Below are 17,173 nucleotides of genomic sequence, written 5' to 3'. Positions count from 1 at the left end.
GAGTCGAGTCACAAAGGGAGGAGGTTGAACACCAAACATGCAATATCATTTTACAACAAGAAACACTTGTAGAAGATGAGACAGTTGGACCAAATGAACTACCACAAGGAGAAAGAAGATCTAATCCATCTTAACAAAATATGTGAGAAGACACCATACACCATATCAAATCATTGGAGACAAAGATTCAGGAGTCATGAAAAGAAATAAGTTGAAGAATGATACATGTTTATTATATGAGTTTGAACCAAGTATAGTTAAAGATTCTTTGGAGAATTAAGATTGGATTAAATAAATGAATGAAAAAATATATCAAATAGAGAAGAACAAGACATGGACATTTGGTACCAAGACCAAAGGATAAGAATGTGATTGGAACAAAGTGGGTATTTAGAAATAAGTTGGATGAGAAAGGCGAAGTTGTAAGGGATAAAACAAGATTAGTATGTAAGGGATATGAAGAAGAAGAAGGAATTTAATATGGAGATACATTCTCCCCATTTGCAAGGTTAGAAGGACTAAGAACATTACATGCATATACTTCTTACAAAGGTTTTGAGGTATAATATCAAATGGATGTTAAATTTGCATTTTGGAATAGAATATTAGAAGAAGTCTACATTGAACAACCTAAATGATTTGTTGAACCTTGCAAGAGGACCATGGTATGTAGGTTTCAAAAAGTATTATATGGTTTGAAACAAACCCCTAGTGCATGGTATGAAAGTTTACACACATATTTGTTGAAAATTAGTTTTGCAAGAACTAATGAAAACAAAACTATGTCCTTGAAAAGTGAATATTAGAAAAAGATATTACCAGATGAAATTTTTATTGATGATATCATATTTGGAGGACATTACTTATTGTGCAAATCATTTTTGAATGAGATGAAAATAAAATTTGAGATGCCAATGTTTGGAGAAGTTAAAATCTTTGTTCATTTGAAAGTTTATCAAATGAAAGGAGGTATATACATTACTCAATCAAAGTATATCAAGGAGACATTGAAGACCTTTGGAATAGAAGATTCATGACCAGTTGAAACACCTCTGGTTACTGTACATAGAAGTTTAAAGAATGACGATTCTGTTAAAGTAAATCAAACATTGAATAGGTTAATGATTGGTATACTGGTGTTTTTACACGATTAAGAAAAAAAAAATTAATACCAAAATAAAAAGATCACAAAAACCTAAGGATTAGCTAATTACCATAAAGAGTTATATGTGCTTTAGATCTAGACCCAACTTCAACAAAATCAGAAAGATTTTCTACTCTTTCGGTTCTGCAAAACCAAGGTAGGTGCACTTGAGGGATGAAAGATTTATAACATGATACTACATACATATCTCACTCATTCGATGACATTATATAACAATACACATCCCTTATAGCAGATTGGTCACAATTCTTCTTAGATTTACAAGTAATTTTGGGAAATAGCAACTGACTAAGACTCAAAGGTTAAATCTAAACAAGTGCAAACCAACTTTGATACTCTTCGAAAATTAAAGTAAAATTGATTTAATTTGGTTATATGCTTGATGCTTAATCATGATTTTTCCATCTATAGGTTGAACTAATGGATTAGTGCCTCATCCATTGGGATTTATAGTCTATCCAATTTCCAGACCTAATTGATTGCATTACAATCAATATTATCAATGATTCTCACTAAAACTCATTCTTATACACATCCTTCCTATTATCATGGAAATTCTATCAACTTCACTAAAGCATTTACTTAATTCATTGAACTAAAAGAAATAATGAAATGATATACAACTTGATTTAATTGCATTCAATTTAACAAGCTTTGATTATACAATTTTGAGATAACTAGTTAATGAAGATGGAGACAAGATTCAGGAAGAAAAGATATGAGGATAGTTCATCTTTGTATTAATTTACTTTGAAAATTATATGAAAATTGTGACAAAACTCAAAAATGACTTAAGATAAGACATTAAGATCATATTACATGAATGTATTCTCAAATATTTGCAGAGAAAATACATCATAAATTTTGCATCAAGGAACTAGACCTAACAACACTTAGTAACACTAAAATTGTAAATGACTCGGACCCTTTCTCTAGCCTTGGGATCTCACTTATATAGTTTGAGATGCAACAAGCTTCAGGCATACAGAATTGACAACTATCCTTTAGAAAAAAGATATTTACATTGTTACTGCCATAAAAGAAGAAATTTGTGCAATAGAAAAACTTTATATCATAAACATTCTATTGTGGGACCACCTTTCACTATAACTTCAGATTCTACAAATTTCATGATTGCCCCTTTTGCTATTATAACTCCTTGGAATATGTAGCCATTAGATTTGTTAGTGATGTGTCTACCTATGATTCCTGCATATTTACTTCAGCCTAAGGCTCTCCATTTTCATCATCATGCACTATTAAAACAATAGTTATACCTGTGTGCTCAGTTGCCACATCATCAGTTGAGACCATTATGCTTACCACTAAGGTTGGTTGGTCTTCTTTTTCTTCCTCTGCATGCACTAATGTATCCATTATTTGACTCTTATCCTAATCCACATCCTCTTCTTCTATTTCCAATTGCTTTGAGTGTCCAAAATCATCCATCTATTTGTTGAATACTATGTCGTTAGGCCAATCAAAACTTAAGATATCACACTACTTCTAGATCACATAGTCTCTTATTTGATTTATCTCAATAAATTCTTCCCTGATGGAATTATAGAACAACTACACCTTAACAAATTCCTCATTTGTCATTGCCCATATCAAATGTCCCTTCTCATTTATGACTTCATTCCTCCTTTGGCACAATAAATCATCTAGCTCTTTTCCCCACTCTTCCTCTCTGTTTATCTTATCAATCTTTTTAAGGGCCCAGGGAAAGAAATCAAATTTCTCACCTAAATATCTAGAAAGGAAAATAATTATTATTTTCTAAACTACCACCCTCTTTTCATCAAACTTAGACAAATTACTAGTCATATCAAATGTTCTTTCTATCTATTCACAATACAGAGTAATAATTGAGATACACAAAAGGGTGATATCTTTATCTCCTCCACCCCATTTTTTCATAATAGGCTTTAAAGTGTCTTCTACACTTCTTATTTCATTCCACATATCTAGGATTTTCACCAGTTGCTCATAAAATGTTGGCCAGTCAATCTTATCTACTAAATATAAGATTTTTTTTTTTTTTTTTGTGTTTTTCTTCATATTGATTATTCAATTCAACATGTAAGGCCCATAGCTTATTCTTTTCCTCCTCAAACTCCTTAGTAGTATAAAACTCTAGCCTTTGTAGAGTGTCAAGCATATCTACAATTGGAGTTGACTTAAAATGGCTCAGTTGGGGGGCAAGGATAAACAATTACAGGCCTACTAGATTCTCCTACTTTTCTCTTTCCCAATTGTTTATCCATCAGGGATACTTGAGTCTCTAGCTATTGTATCCTATTTCCTCTTTCCTCATACGCCTTTAATATTTCTCCAAACTTGGCATTGAGTTCTAGGAACTTATGTTTTTCTTTCCCAACAACCACTGTCCCAAAATCCACCATTTGTTTAGTCATTTTACTTCTCTCCTTACTATCCACTTCATTTTCTCAGTATACTATAAGATTGCCTATATGCTCAGCATTTGAAATTTCTTGTATCCTATTTTTATTTCTTTTTTCAACAGACCAAATTACCAATGCTCGGTGATCATTGCTATACTTTATTCCTCTACGTGCTTGTAAAATTTCCTCCCCAATCTTGTACTAGACATCCTCTTCTTTTCTAATAGAGTCAAAAATCATAGCATTAGCTATGTCCCACTCAAGTAATATCAAGACTCTTGATTCTTTCAATAACTGTCTTCCCCCTTTAGGGGTCAATTGTGCAAACTCATCTATGAAGTTAGCCTTAACCTCTTCCTCAATCTCAGAGTCCAATTTATTTGGTTGCTCTACTTTTATTGATTTGCATTTAGCCTCAAAATTGCCAATATTTCTTCTCCATAAAAACTATGCAAAAGCCCTAGATTTTACAAAATTTTCATCATCAATGAACTCTTTAGAGGCCTGTATAATTATAGGGTCTATCTCCCTACCTCTAAAATCTACAATAGTAAGATCCAAAGATAGCACAAGAGGCTCTTTAGGTACTCCTTGAAAATCAACCATTGTAATCACAATCTCCCCCTCCCCTCCAATTTGTTTCAACTGTTCTCTTAGAGATGCCTCATCATCTATTCTGAGTGGAGTCTAGGATGGTGAGTATTCATCTACTTGAGAGGATGATCCTTGTTCTAACTTTTGTTTTTGGGGGCACTTGTGTTAGATGGGCTTTCTAATCTTGGCCTCTTGTAAGGAGGGATATATTGTACATTCTAAGCCACAACATATCCAACTTTTCTTTGCAATGTATATTGATCTGGGGCTAGAATCATTCTATTATTTAATCTCCTCTCTACCTCAATAGCTATTTTTGGATGTGTCTTTGCCAAAAATGTCCTTTTTATCATTCAAGGTTTGCATTATCCTAGCAAAATTATTCATCAACATGTCCATTTTGGTCCCCCAATATTTCTTATCTACTAAAGGATTATATGTGGGCTCAAAATCATTTATAAAGTCAAGGAATTTTCTTTAAACTATCCACTTTTCTTTTCTAACTTTTGTTCTTGCAATGTAAACATATTTCTGATGACATCCTTTAGGAAATACACAATTTGTATCTAAGCCTTAACTTTAGTCCTTTCTCCAAGAAGGTCATATAATCCCTCTAGATCAATATAATGAGCATATGATTGGGCCATTTGATACTTATCCAAAAAATTTCCCGAACTCCTCCATCCCTTCTTGACAAACACAAAATCATGCACAATAGTAACCATTGGGAAGAATGTACCTTTGGATGGTAGGGTAGCACATGGGGTTTTCCCAAGAAACCATAAACTCTAAAAATAGTAGAAAAAGGACATGGGATGATATCCCCCCAATTATGACTTACCAAAAACCCTTTGCCGTGATCCTTAGGTCCTATCAATTCTAATAAGGGATATGGTATTCTAGGGCTATCCCCTCTCAATAGCAATCTAATCCTTGAAGCAAAATATCTGTCAAATTCGACAAAACTGGCATATGTAACTCCATGTCATGTCTGCAGACCACAATTGGACTGGGAGTCATTCTCCATCTCTCTCCAATTCCAAGTTCATCTCTTCGGAGAATAAAGTAGCTCGTTAATACAAACATATGTACATTAACATTGAGTACCAAAAAAAGGGCCTAGTAACCTTACCTTGTGCTATTCCAAGTAATCCATTGTGAATCTCCTCAGCTAGAAAAATAGCAAAATCTAGAATTGAACTCATTCAAAACTACAAAGTTTGAGCTATGATAAGAACAATAGAACCTCAAATGTGATCTTGCTCATACATTAAAAATATCTTGTAGAGAGAAAAATATAGGACCTGTGTCCTAGGATCAAAATACTTTTTCAGCAAGGGTTCTAGGGTATTCAATGTGACCAGAGGCAATGATCCAATTTTTAAAAATGTTTTTGCAATGGTCCTCCCCTTAGGTATACCTCTAAGCATCATACCTAGCTTGAAAATCTTCCATATAAATTCTCTCATGGAAAACATGGTTAGGGTTAAGCTTGAACACTTCTTTGATTAATTCAAGTGAAACCCTAAATGGGTTATCCCCTACATGGTTTTTAACAATCCTAGTAATTGGATCATATTTCTTAGCCATATTTGCTAATAAGTCACTATCGAAAAAGACTCTAGGAATAATTAATTTTCCTGTATCAAATTCCCAAACATTACTCATTGGAGTATCCAAAATTTTTTTCTGCAAACCATTTCTTAAATAGTTCTCAACCTCCCACAGAGACCTCTACATCTCTTAAGTGAATTGCCTTATCATAACAACCCTCATTGACTAACAACATAGGGTATTTTGGGATAAATTCTCTACCGTTTATTTTCTTGTTTACTAATGGAGGCATTTGTTTAAGAAAATCAGTAGGCATTGCTCTTTTTAGGTAATCCACCATGCTAGAAAAATCCTTACGAGGAGGTATTTTCTCAACTTACCCTAACACAGTTACAATTTTTCAAATTTTAGAAGTTTTAGACAACTTAGCCGCCTTTTTCTTGCTAATTTTCTCAGTAAATTACTCTACAATTTACTAAAAACCCTAAAGAATTTTGTGTCCTAGATTTGGAAACACTTGTGCTTTGATAATTTTTTGATTTTGAAGCTCAATAATGGTGAATTTCAAACTCTACTGTAACATTAAGGTTGCACAAAGTGGCATAGAATAAAATTAATGTTTCTAATAGTTAATTTTCATGTCATGCCTCAAATTTGAATTTCCTCCATTGATCCTAAAGCATCAGATGACCTATTTTAAACTTAGAAAAACTACATTAAAACTTTTGAAAACCTATCATGTATCATGTAGGTGATTCCTTGATTTGACTAAAGTTTAGTAATTTTCATAATGTGGTGAAGTGCTGATTGTCGATCTCCCAAAGATCGATGATCACAAAAGATCACTATAACTTTACAATTAAAGCTTTAAAATTTGGTCCCACTAGTAAATTCATCTCCAACTTGGCAAGTATGTGTATTGCTTTACTAATTACTACATTCCATTTCATCACATTTTTCCACCTTGGCATGACTCAACAATCTTCTTTATGATAGGTCTCACCTTGCCACATGGTGTGCGGGCACTTCCCTGCTTTGTTTAAAGTTTAGTCAATTTGAAAATGTGTGTAAGTGCTACCCATTGATCTTATCAAGATCAACAATTTTATAAAATCATGCCTTTTTAAGATCCATTTAGACAAACTAACCAATAAATGCATTGTTTTGCACCAATGTGTCTAATAAGTGCCAACTGTGCATACTATACTAATATCCTTCAAAGACGGCAAGCCCATGACCTCATCACATTCCACGTGTCTAATAGGTGCTTTCCCACATTACATAAACCTTGAGCACATTCTTATAGCAGGCATGTGCCCTTCATTCATCTCTTCGAGATCAATGACATACATAATATGTGTTCTTTGAATTGCATGAGGTATCTTTGGTGATGTTATTAGGGATAGGTGTCACCATAGTGCTTCCCCACTTTGGTTAAAATCTTTGCATCTCTATAAAGTGGTAATATGCCACCATTGATATCTCAAAGATCAATGGCTTAACGATAAGATAGCAAAAACTAACCCCACTACTTGGCGTTAATCAATGACATTCGCTGAAAAATCAAACGTGCACTAATCCTTACTAATAGCCCTAAATTTTTTTTGACAAAGTATTGACAAGCTCCAATATTTGTGGTGCAATTAAGACCCAACGTCACCAAGTGCTATCTAGAAACAAGGTGCTTGCCCACTTCACATCAATATCAAGTAAATTCATCTTGCAGGCATGCGACCATTGTTGACCTTTTCAAGATCAACGACTAGAACAAATAAACCACCACAATTAAGATGCTTCACCAAACATTTAAGAAAATAACCATGGTTAGGGCATGCTTAAAGTGAAAAGCTTTACCTCCCAGAAAGTAATAAAATAATTTTGGAAAACGAGAACTTAGGATAAGAGTATCCCACACAATTTCATTTAAAATATTACCTTTCATTACTTTTGAGGGCTAGGGTATCAAAACAAAGGTTTATGAAATTTTAAAAAGATTTCATCTAGGGTTTTGATGGACTTGACAATTTTTTTTAAAACATAACACTAGGGTTTTTCATTGTAAAGTATAACAAAATTGTAAAAGGTGAAAAACTAGGCCAAGACATAGCATTCCTAACATTGCATTAGTTGTTGGTATTGTTGCAATATTTCTTGCTAATCCTAAATAGAATCACATGATGGCTCTAAAAAGGATGCTGAGATATTTGAAAGGAATAGAAGAGTATGGTTTGTCGTACAAGAAAAATGACAAGTTTGAGAAAAACATTTACATAGATGTTGATTGGGCTAGAAACATTCATGACAAATAAAAGTACAAGTTGAGGAGCTTTCTTTCTAGGAAAGAGATTAATTTCATGGAAAAGTAAGAAGCAAAATTGTATTTCACAATCTATAGTAGAAGTTGAAAATGGTGCAACAACAGTTAATTTTTCAAACATTGTATGGATCAAGGAATTGTTGGAAGGTATGAAGGAAAAAATAATTGAACCTATGGTGATATATTGTGATAACACAAGTGCTATAAACATATCTAAGAGTCCTATGATGTACACAAAGACAAAACATATTTTAATTAAGTATCATTACTTGAGAGAATTAGTGCAAGACAAAGAAGTGAGATTGGAATATGTGAACACAAAGGAGAAAATAGCTGATATATTCACTAAGGGATTACTTAAGGATGCATTTAAGTATTTAAGAGGTAAGTTAGGGGCCATTCCCTTCTCTAAAGAAAACTAAGAAGAGAGGAAACATTGCATCAACTATCATGATCAAAATATATTATAGTCTGATCCAAGAGGTCACACTTTAGGAGTTGTCTAAAGCTATGAAAAGAAGGAGAAATATATGAGTTGATTGAGGTTGCAAGTAGAAGATGAAATAAAACAAAAATCATTATGAAAAATTAGGTAGACAGAAAGTGATAAAGAAGGAAATGTGTACATGATAGTGGATAATGTCTTTGGTATTGTTTTCAAAGAGGGAGAAATGTATAACACTTACCACCCAATAAAAGGGAGAGAATATGGTATGATATGTGCTAAGCTACCTTCTAGTTACAAGAAGAGGGAGAAGCATATCAGGGAGATGTATATCAAAGAGGGAGTTATGTCAATACAATTGGTGTCATCATGAAGAATCACAATTGGTATCATAGAGGAAAGAATTTAAAGCATATAGAAAATTGCATGGATAAGAATCATAATGAAACTAAGGATATTAATGAAGATTTGATATATGAAAATCATGAGAAATATTTTTCCATTGCATAGTAACTGAAGGTGTTACCATCAATTCCAAAGAGGAAGATTGTTGGAAAGCACAATTGGAAAAATTGTTATGTTGTCATTCATGTCAAACCTTATTGGTAAGACATTTACCAATAGTATTGAGTGTCATATATATTGATTGATGAAGATAATTTCAAACGAAGAGATGATAAGGTGAGCTGCTAATTTTTTTGAGCAAACAAGAGTTAAGTATGATGGAATTACAATGGGCACTTGATCAATTGGTCGTTGACAAGATAATGTGTTGTAAGATCATTGTATAAAAAAAGGAAGACAATTAAGTTGAAGTATGGAAGAGATGATTGATGAAAGAAAAGGAGAGTAAAACACTAAGCTTGACTAAGTGAAAATTGTACTAAGTCAATTAAGAGGTTGAAGCAGAAGATTAAGGAGCTCAAGTAATAGATGAGAAAAATAGTATCAGTTGAGTGATAGTAATGGCCAAAAAAGATGAAGAAGAAAATTGAAGAAGCGACCAAGGACAAAGATATTTGAGCGAGAAAGTGCAAGTCAAGAAAGTCAAAATAGTAGAGACTGAGATACTCAGTGATGACCAAGCTAAAGATCATAGTGATGACAGAGTGTAAAAAAAAAAACACTTTGTGAAAGAATTAAGATTTGAGACATACATAGTTCAATTTACAAATTGGTTAAAATGTGTAAATGATAAGAATTGGTGAGATAGTGTATTTAATAAATGAACTAAGGTTGTTTTTCATATAAAAGAAGCCAAAACTAGGGGGTTGGCACTTTACAATAGTGATGACACAACTAGTGAAAATCCAACTGAAAATCATTAGAGAACCACACACACCACCCTTAAAGATTTACATCAAAAACATAAGTAACAAGATAATGATAATTTAAAGTACTAGAGATCCTACCCTTAGAACCAACAACATTTAATAGTTTATCAAAATGCATATAGGTGGTCATCACATTGTACCACCTATAGCCAAAAATAAGTTCAACATAGAAAATAAAACCATCACCAAAGGATGGAAAGTGAAAACCAATAGAGTACCATAACACATCAGAAACTAAGAGGCCACTAACTAGAATCTTTTTTCTTTCCTTTCCCAACTAGGAGCACGTTGGCCCATTCTTTAACAAAGAAGCCATAGAGAAGCTTCGAGTCCTCCTTCCCTAGGCACTCCTCCTTTGACACATTAGTCAATAACTGGAGAGTGGTGGTAGTCATATGAGTCACCTTAAGGGTAAACTTTGAGAAGAGGGTGAAGCCCTCCCCCATGGCATTGCACCTGTCTTTTAGCTTCTAGAGATCCTTGCAAGTAATAACCCCTTTTTCTTTCATTCCCAACTTTAGAGGCTTGTTTTTCACCAAATATTTGTTGTTATCCTGTAATACAAGATTTTTTTTGGGGGCCTTTAGGTTTTCTAGACCATCTTTCTTAACCAAGGAGGAGATAGTGTTAGGGGAGTCATTCACAATATTGGGGTTTGTTGTGTTTCCACAATGCACGCCCCATTCCCTACTAGGAATGGGGACCCCCTACTTTTTTCAGGTCCCCAAATTCATAATTCAGAGTCTGGGAAATGTTAAAGAGTCATAAAGTAAAAATCAAGAAAAATTGCAAAAATAAAAAAATTGCAAAATAAAAAAAATAAAAAATAAAAAAATTGAAAAATTTGAAAAGGACGTAACAAATATAAAATCTAAAAAGAATATTAAACAAAAATATGTTTTAAAAAATTAAAAAATTAAAAAAAAATAAAATTCTGCACCTGCGCACCTCACATGGTACATGGGGGGCGCACCATCCATAGTGGTGCACAATGCGCACCTACGCACTTGCACAGGGGCGTGTCGCACACCCCATGGGTGGGCGGGGTTATATAGACTCTAGCCCCTCACCAAAATCTTCACTATTTTTTACATTTTGTTTTCGGCGACGGTCTTCTCCTATGCACACACCTACCTCCCCCCTTCCAGGCTCTACACTTATCATAAGGTGCATGAAATACATTGTGTGCACACTACACCACACACATGCCACACTTGGCCCCCACCACCATTTAATGAGCTTTGCACATTACTACTATGTACCTTTCCATGTGAGCAAACACTCACGCACATGACTTCGTTGTTGGTGTGTACCACAACATGCACACTTGACCACGCGCACCTGTGGGCACAACCCTAGCCATGGCGCACTTCACTACGAGCACCCATGAACACTCTGCTCTGCTACACCACACTACACTCACTGCCGCATACCTCTATCGTGCCTGTCACTGCACCTAGTGCTGCGTACCTCTATCATGCCATGCCATCGTGAAACCTTCTATTGCATTACACCACGTCGTGCCATTGCAAAACCCTAGTAACACGCCTACATCGTACCATGCCTCTATCATACCGCACATCCATCACTTCACACTGCACACATACACTCTGCCATGCGTGCCTTCACTATGTGTGCACACTAAGCCTCTATAATTGAAGGACCTAAAAAACTAAAATAAAAAATAAAAAATATTATATATATATATATATTAAAAAATTAAAATAATAAATAAATAGAAAGTCACAAATTAGTTTTATTTTTAAAATTTTTTTGTTAATAATTAATTGGAGAGGAATTTAATGCTTTTTCATTTTTATTTCTGTGTTTTCATTATTTTGAACTAATAAACACTATTCTTGTGTCGTGCAAATATAATGGGATCCACATTCGGAGAGAAAATGGCACATAGGCCCCTTGTGTTCAAGTTCCAGGGCATGCTATTGAAGTCAAGGTTCCAAAAAAATTATGCAGAGATTAAGGACACTGATCTAGGACACATTGACTTAGGAGAGTTCCTTAGAATTTGTAACAAACTCACTAAAAGATCAGCTCTAGTATCCGCCTTGATTCGTTCTAGGTTGGTAAGCATTGCTTCACATCTAGTATCAATGCTATCAGCAAAATTTATCATGACATTGGCTCAACATTTTGTTTCTGAAGAGAGAGTGGTAAAGAGTGTGACATGAGAAATGGTTCTTGACCTCTGACCCAACAACATTGAAAGGGTCTTCCATCTATTGAGGGTAGACTAGTTCATAAGACTCTCTTATGAAGCAATGGAGAGGTGGTATAGGGAAAACCAGAAAGAGGTGATAGAAATAATCCAATCCTCTTACATCATTAAGAAGACTTCTTTGGGTAGGGTCACGGGAAAGGTGGACATGACTAGGGGATACGTGAAGGAAAATATTGGCTATTCTATCATTCTTCTGAGTAGAGTCATGGGTCTACCAATAGCTGGCCACCTCAGTGCTTTCATGGTCAATTTCATTGAAACAATCAAGACAACAAGGATGCCAATGGTCTAGTCCACCACCTTGAGTGAGAACTTGTGTGAGTGACTGGGGGTAGTTAAAGATAAGAAGTGTAGGAGTTGATGAAATCCAACTCCGTAGTTGCCAAGATCACCTACATGCAAATAGCTTGCTGAAGAGAAACCGAAAGAGCAAGAGCATGAAGCAAACAATGCAAGAGAAAATATTTCACAATAGGAAAATGAAATTACTATGTGAATGGATTGATTTACAATGAGAGAGAGACCGTTTAAAAAGGCCTCATGGAAGCTTGTAGAACAAGCTGGAAGGAGGTAGAGGACAAAAATGACAACTCAACACATATCCTTAAAAAGTGGAATATGCTAAAAAAGGAGAAAACTCCCGAGTTGTCAACAACAACCACTACATGCATTAAATACTAAATATGCATTAACCTAAGTAAGCTTAAGTAATAGAATAAATAATTAATAATTAATTATTTACTCTAACACCCCCCCTTAAGTGCAACTTAGGGGAATGCCTTAAGCTCCTAAAACTAAGATGAAATGCATAATGGGTCCCGGCAAGGAGGCCATGTTAGGTACCCATGTACAATGCAACCTCTGTAAAACGGAGAAAGAGGGAAAACCCTGTGGGAAAAACCCTCCTCCAAAAAGAGGTAAAAACAACATGCTAAAAAAACATGAAGTGAAGGAAGGAAGGCCTAAACCAATCCCCCCAAGGACAACTTCCACCAGAAATGCTTCAAGAAACTCTCTCAAAACCATAAGTACAACCAGCCCCCCCCATAATGATGGAGCTCCTATAGAAATGATCGAACCAATGAAACTCCAATTCGGAAGGAACAAAGGCACGTAACAAGGAAATCCTTGCGTGAGAGGAGCAACTGGAAAGCCTAGCTGATGTCCAGAAGAGAATGTATGAGGAACCGAAACGGGAATCCCCAAGGCAGGTGTGATGACATTGTCATGAATGTCCACTGAAGTAGCTGCAACAAGTGTACCTAGAGTCTCAATAAAAGAAGCTGGAAGATCAGATGGAGTGGAAGGAGAATCTTGTAGAGAGGAAAAGCCCTCAACTGGTTGTGGTGTGGCAATCAAAATAGGGATCTCAGGAACAATACAAAGGTTCAAGTGTCCTGACTGCACCACACGATGCTCCTGCGAAGGTGAAGTAGTGTGCTCCAACAATGGAGATTGTGGACCAAAGTGTGAGAAAGAGTAGAGACGAGTGGAAGGATCAACTGCCCCTATAGCAATAAGTTCTCCTGTAGCACGATCTCGAATGAAGACTGAGTCAATAGTGAACTCAACTGTCTTCCCTGATCCACTGCGTGTAATCTGAGAAATCGAGAGAAGGTTAGCAGACAAAGATGGAACATACAATACATCATTGAATATACCATCTTGGATGTGAACTGAACCTTTCCCACGGACTGGTAAGGCAGTGTTATTCCCCATGAGAATGTGAGGAATAGGAGAAGCCTCAAGAGTGGAGAAGACACCTTGAGAAGATGTCATATGGTGAGAAGCACCTGAATCCAGTATCCAAGGAACTTGTGAAGGAGATGCAATGGAAGCCTGAAATGCATGACCCTTTCCAAGATCTGATGTAGATGTTGAAGAGGTGGAAGAAGCCTGAAAAGAAGACCCTTGTGAGGTAGAAGAGGATGGAGAAGAAATAGTGCTCTTCTGAAGGAGAGCTTGTAAATCAGCAATCTGTTTCTCATAGCCATCACATCTCTTCTGAAAACAACGTGCCTCATCATGAGATCCTTTTCCACAATAGGAACAGGTAGGAGTCTCAGTCTTCTTTTTCTCCTTCTTCTTAGAAGATGATGAACCGGTAGAAGAGGGATCAGATATCTTTTTTGACGTCTGCTCCTGTGTAAGTAATGCTTGTGCTTGTGAACCTGAAAGTGAATCCATCTGGGTAATCTTGGACTGTTCATGGGTTAACCGATCACAAAATGTCTCAAAAGAAGGCATCCTATGTCTATCAACCAAGGCATCCATAGTGGAGTAGAAAGTGGAAGAGAAGATTTGATACTATCCCTTTAACTTTGAGAGTATCAAAAAGATACACTCATCATCTGTTTTGTTCTTCCCACATCCTTGTAAAACTGCACGCAAGGATTTGAACTTCACTAGAAAGTCCTCAATGGTGGGAAAGCTACTTGGTGAAAAAGAAGTCAATTCTGCATCTAACTGAAGTGCTCGAAACTCATTCACCTGTCCAAACAAAGTCTGAAATCTCAGTCAATAAGCCCGTGGAGTAGTCAAACCATCCAAGTGAAACAACAAGCTGTCTGAAATGTTGAGTGCAATAAGCCCCATGGCTTCATCCATCTTGTTCCTGTGCTATAGAATCTCATAAGGTCATTGGAGATTAGGCTGATGCTCATCCAGACAAGACCATAGACCTCTTGACATTAGAAGTCTAGTCATTTGTGCCTTCCATGTGTGGTAGTTGTGTGGTGTGAGACGGGATATAGATGGATCCGCCATTGAGAGAAAGAAGAAGACGAAAGTAGAAGGGTCTTAACTAAAGTAAATTACAGAAAAGAAAGACAACCCCCCACAAACGTACAAAAATATCTCCCAAATACCACAAAAAAGAAACTAAGGAAAGCAAAAAACTGGAAAGGAACCTGGATTTGTTGATGCAGAATAAGAGGAAACAGAAGCCTCTACTTTGACACAAAAAATGAAAGCTCAAACGAACTCAAAATTCTGAAAAACTAGCACCAATGTGTCCATCTCTAAGTCAGCTTTCCGACGCTTCTTTCGGTTCAGAAAAAGACCTCCGTATGCTCAAGTTATAGCCAAAAAACTGACTGTTGCTCCAAAAAAGCACTTGCTAGAAAATTACAGACAAGGGCATAAATTTGACGGCCGTATGCCCGTCACAAACCTGTCGCTGGCAAAAAAAATCCGTCACGGCAAGGTGATGTCACACGCCAGGAAAGTGACATCATCCGACCGGGATATGATGTCAGCAAATCTCTGTCAGCAGCCATGTGGCGGTCAATGAGTGGGAGCAGACAGCGCCACGTGTCGCTATGTGGTTGGATAGGCCGCAGGGCGGCGGAGCGATGAAAATTGCCGGTGGCGGTGGCACCTAGGAGGAAAACCCGATGGCGCCGCTGTCTTTTGGGTGGCACCGCGCGGTGGGAGTTTTGGGTGGCACCGCGCCGGGAGCCGCTTGCGGAGAGGCTCGTCGGAGGCGCGCGAGCGGAGATCGGGTGGCCCCGCGGTGGTGCGTCGGCGTTGCTGCGGCAGTGCCTAGTTTTATATATTTTTTAATTTTTGCACTGTTGCGCGTCCGTACGATGGTACGACCAGACCTCGAAACAAATTTTTTTTTGCCTTCCGGAGCTCTGTCTCCAAAAATGGAAAGTTTTATATGAATTTTGACTGTAAATGGCCTTCCGGATCCAATGGTGATGTCCGTTTGGGCTGAAAGTGCTCCAAAAATTTTCTCTACCCCTGATTTGAAGAAAAATTGCACAAACAAACTAGGGTTTGTGACTTCAAATCATGGCTTCAAAAATCCTTCAAACAAGAAGCAGCAGGGAGGCTCTGATACCATGTAAGAGTTGATGAAATCCAACTCCACAGTCGCCAAGATCACCTACATGCAAATAGCTTGCTGAAGAGAAATCGAAAGAGCAAGAGCATGAAGCAAACAATGCAAGAGAAAATATTTCACAATAGGAAAATGAAATTACTATGTGAATGGATTGATTTACAATGAGAGAGAGACCGTTTAAAAAGGCCTCATGGAAGCTTGTAGAACAAGCTGGAAGGAGGTAGAGGACAAAAATGACAACTCAGCACATATCCTTAAAAAGTGGAATATGCTAAAAAAGGAGAAAACTCCCGAGTTGTCAACAACAACCAATACATGCATTAAATACTAAATATGCATTAACCTAAGTAAGCTTAAGTAATATAATAAATAATTAATAATTAATTATTTACTCTAACAAGAAGAAGTTCTATATGACTTCTTAAATGGTATATCTACTTGCAAAAAGGGTGAAAAACTACCCCAGTTTATAAAAAAGAGGTAGTATGTAGGATCATAATGCTTGGCCCTACATTGTCTACCCTCAACTAGTGAGGAAGAAGCTCTCAGCACAGAGAAAGGAATACATAATCATGAATGATGCATTCATTTTTGTGGTCATCTGATTCATAGAAGGTGATTACACAAAGAGGTTATCTGATGAGGTAAAAGCATAGATAATGGCTCTAGGGGCCTATTTCATCTAGTTTAAGACATTCACATATCTGTGGGTAACTGGTGCATCTGTCAACCACAAGAAGCTTCCCAACTATCCAAGTGACAAACTAGTGTTATTGGAGATTACACGACAGATTGAATATGTATATGAGAGGGTGAAGAGATAGAGGAGAACCTATTGGACATGGCCCCTATTATTGGACCATACCAGGTGAAACAAAAACAATATATTATGTCCTTTGAGTGGGAGTGGGAGAATTATTCCCTCGAGGAGTACAATTCCCCTAGGCTCTATTTTGATAATATCAAGAAAGTGGAGAATTTATTTGGCAAGGAGTTCCACCATAAAGATTCCATTAAAGACCATTGGATGAATGCAACAAATGACTATGATGTCCACATAAGGGATTATTGTAGGATGACTTTGTACATAGTAGAGAAGGCTCTAAAATTGAAAATTCTAGAGGAAATAAGGCAATAAGATTAACGAGAGTTGTTGGACCCCCTATTCAACTAGAAAAAAATAGGAGAGAGGCCCATCATAAATGCCAAGGTTGATAGGGAGGAGGGTGATGATATTAATCATGGGGTGAGGCATGTAGTTAGAATGACA

The 17,173-nt window shown here is 36.4% G+C and overlaps 1 pseudogene; it reads right to left on the bottom strand.

The window, feature by feature from the left end:
* Window positions 1-15,331, bottom strand: part of LOC149551274 (zinc transporter 5-like) — a 59,742-nt pseudogene extending 44,411 nt beyond the window's left edge.
* Between the last annotated feature and the right edge of the window lie 1,842 nt (window positions 15,332-17,173).

The sequence above is a fragment of the Cupressus sempervirens genome, chromosome 6 (genome assembly GCF_028749045.1).
Source record: "Cupressus sempervirens isolate cs-2001-9-10 chromosome 6, ASM2874904v1, whole genome shotgun sequence".
Taxonomy (NCBI): domain Eukaryota; kingdom Viridiplantae; phylum Streptophyta; class Pinopsida; order Cupressales; family Cupressaceae; genus Cupressus; species Cupressus sempervirens.
This window is presented reverse-complemented; position numbering and strand designations above follow the sequence as displayed.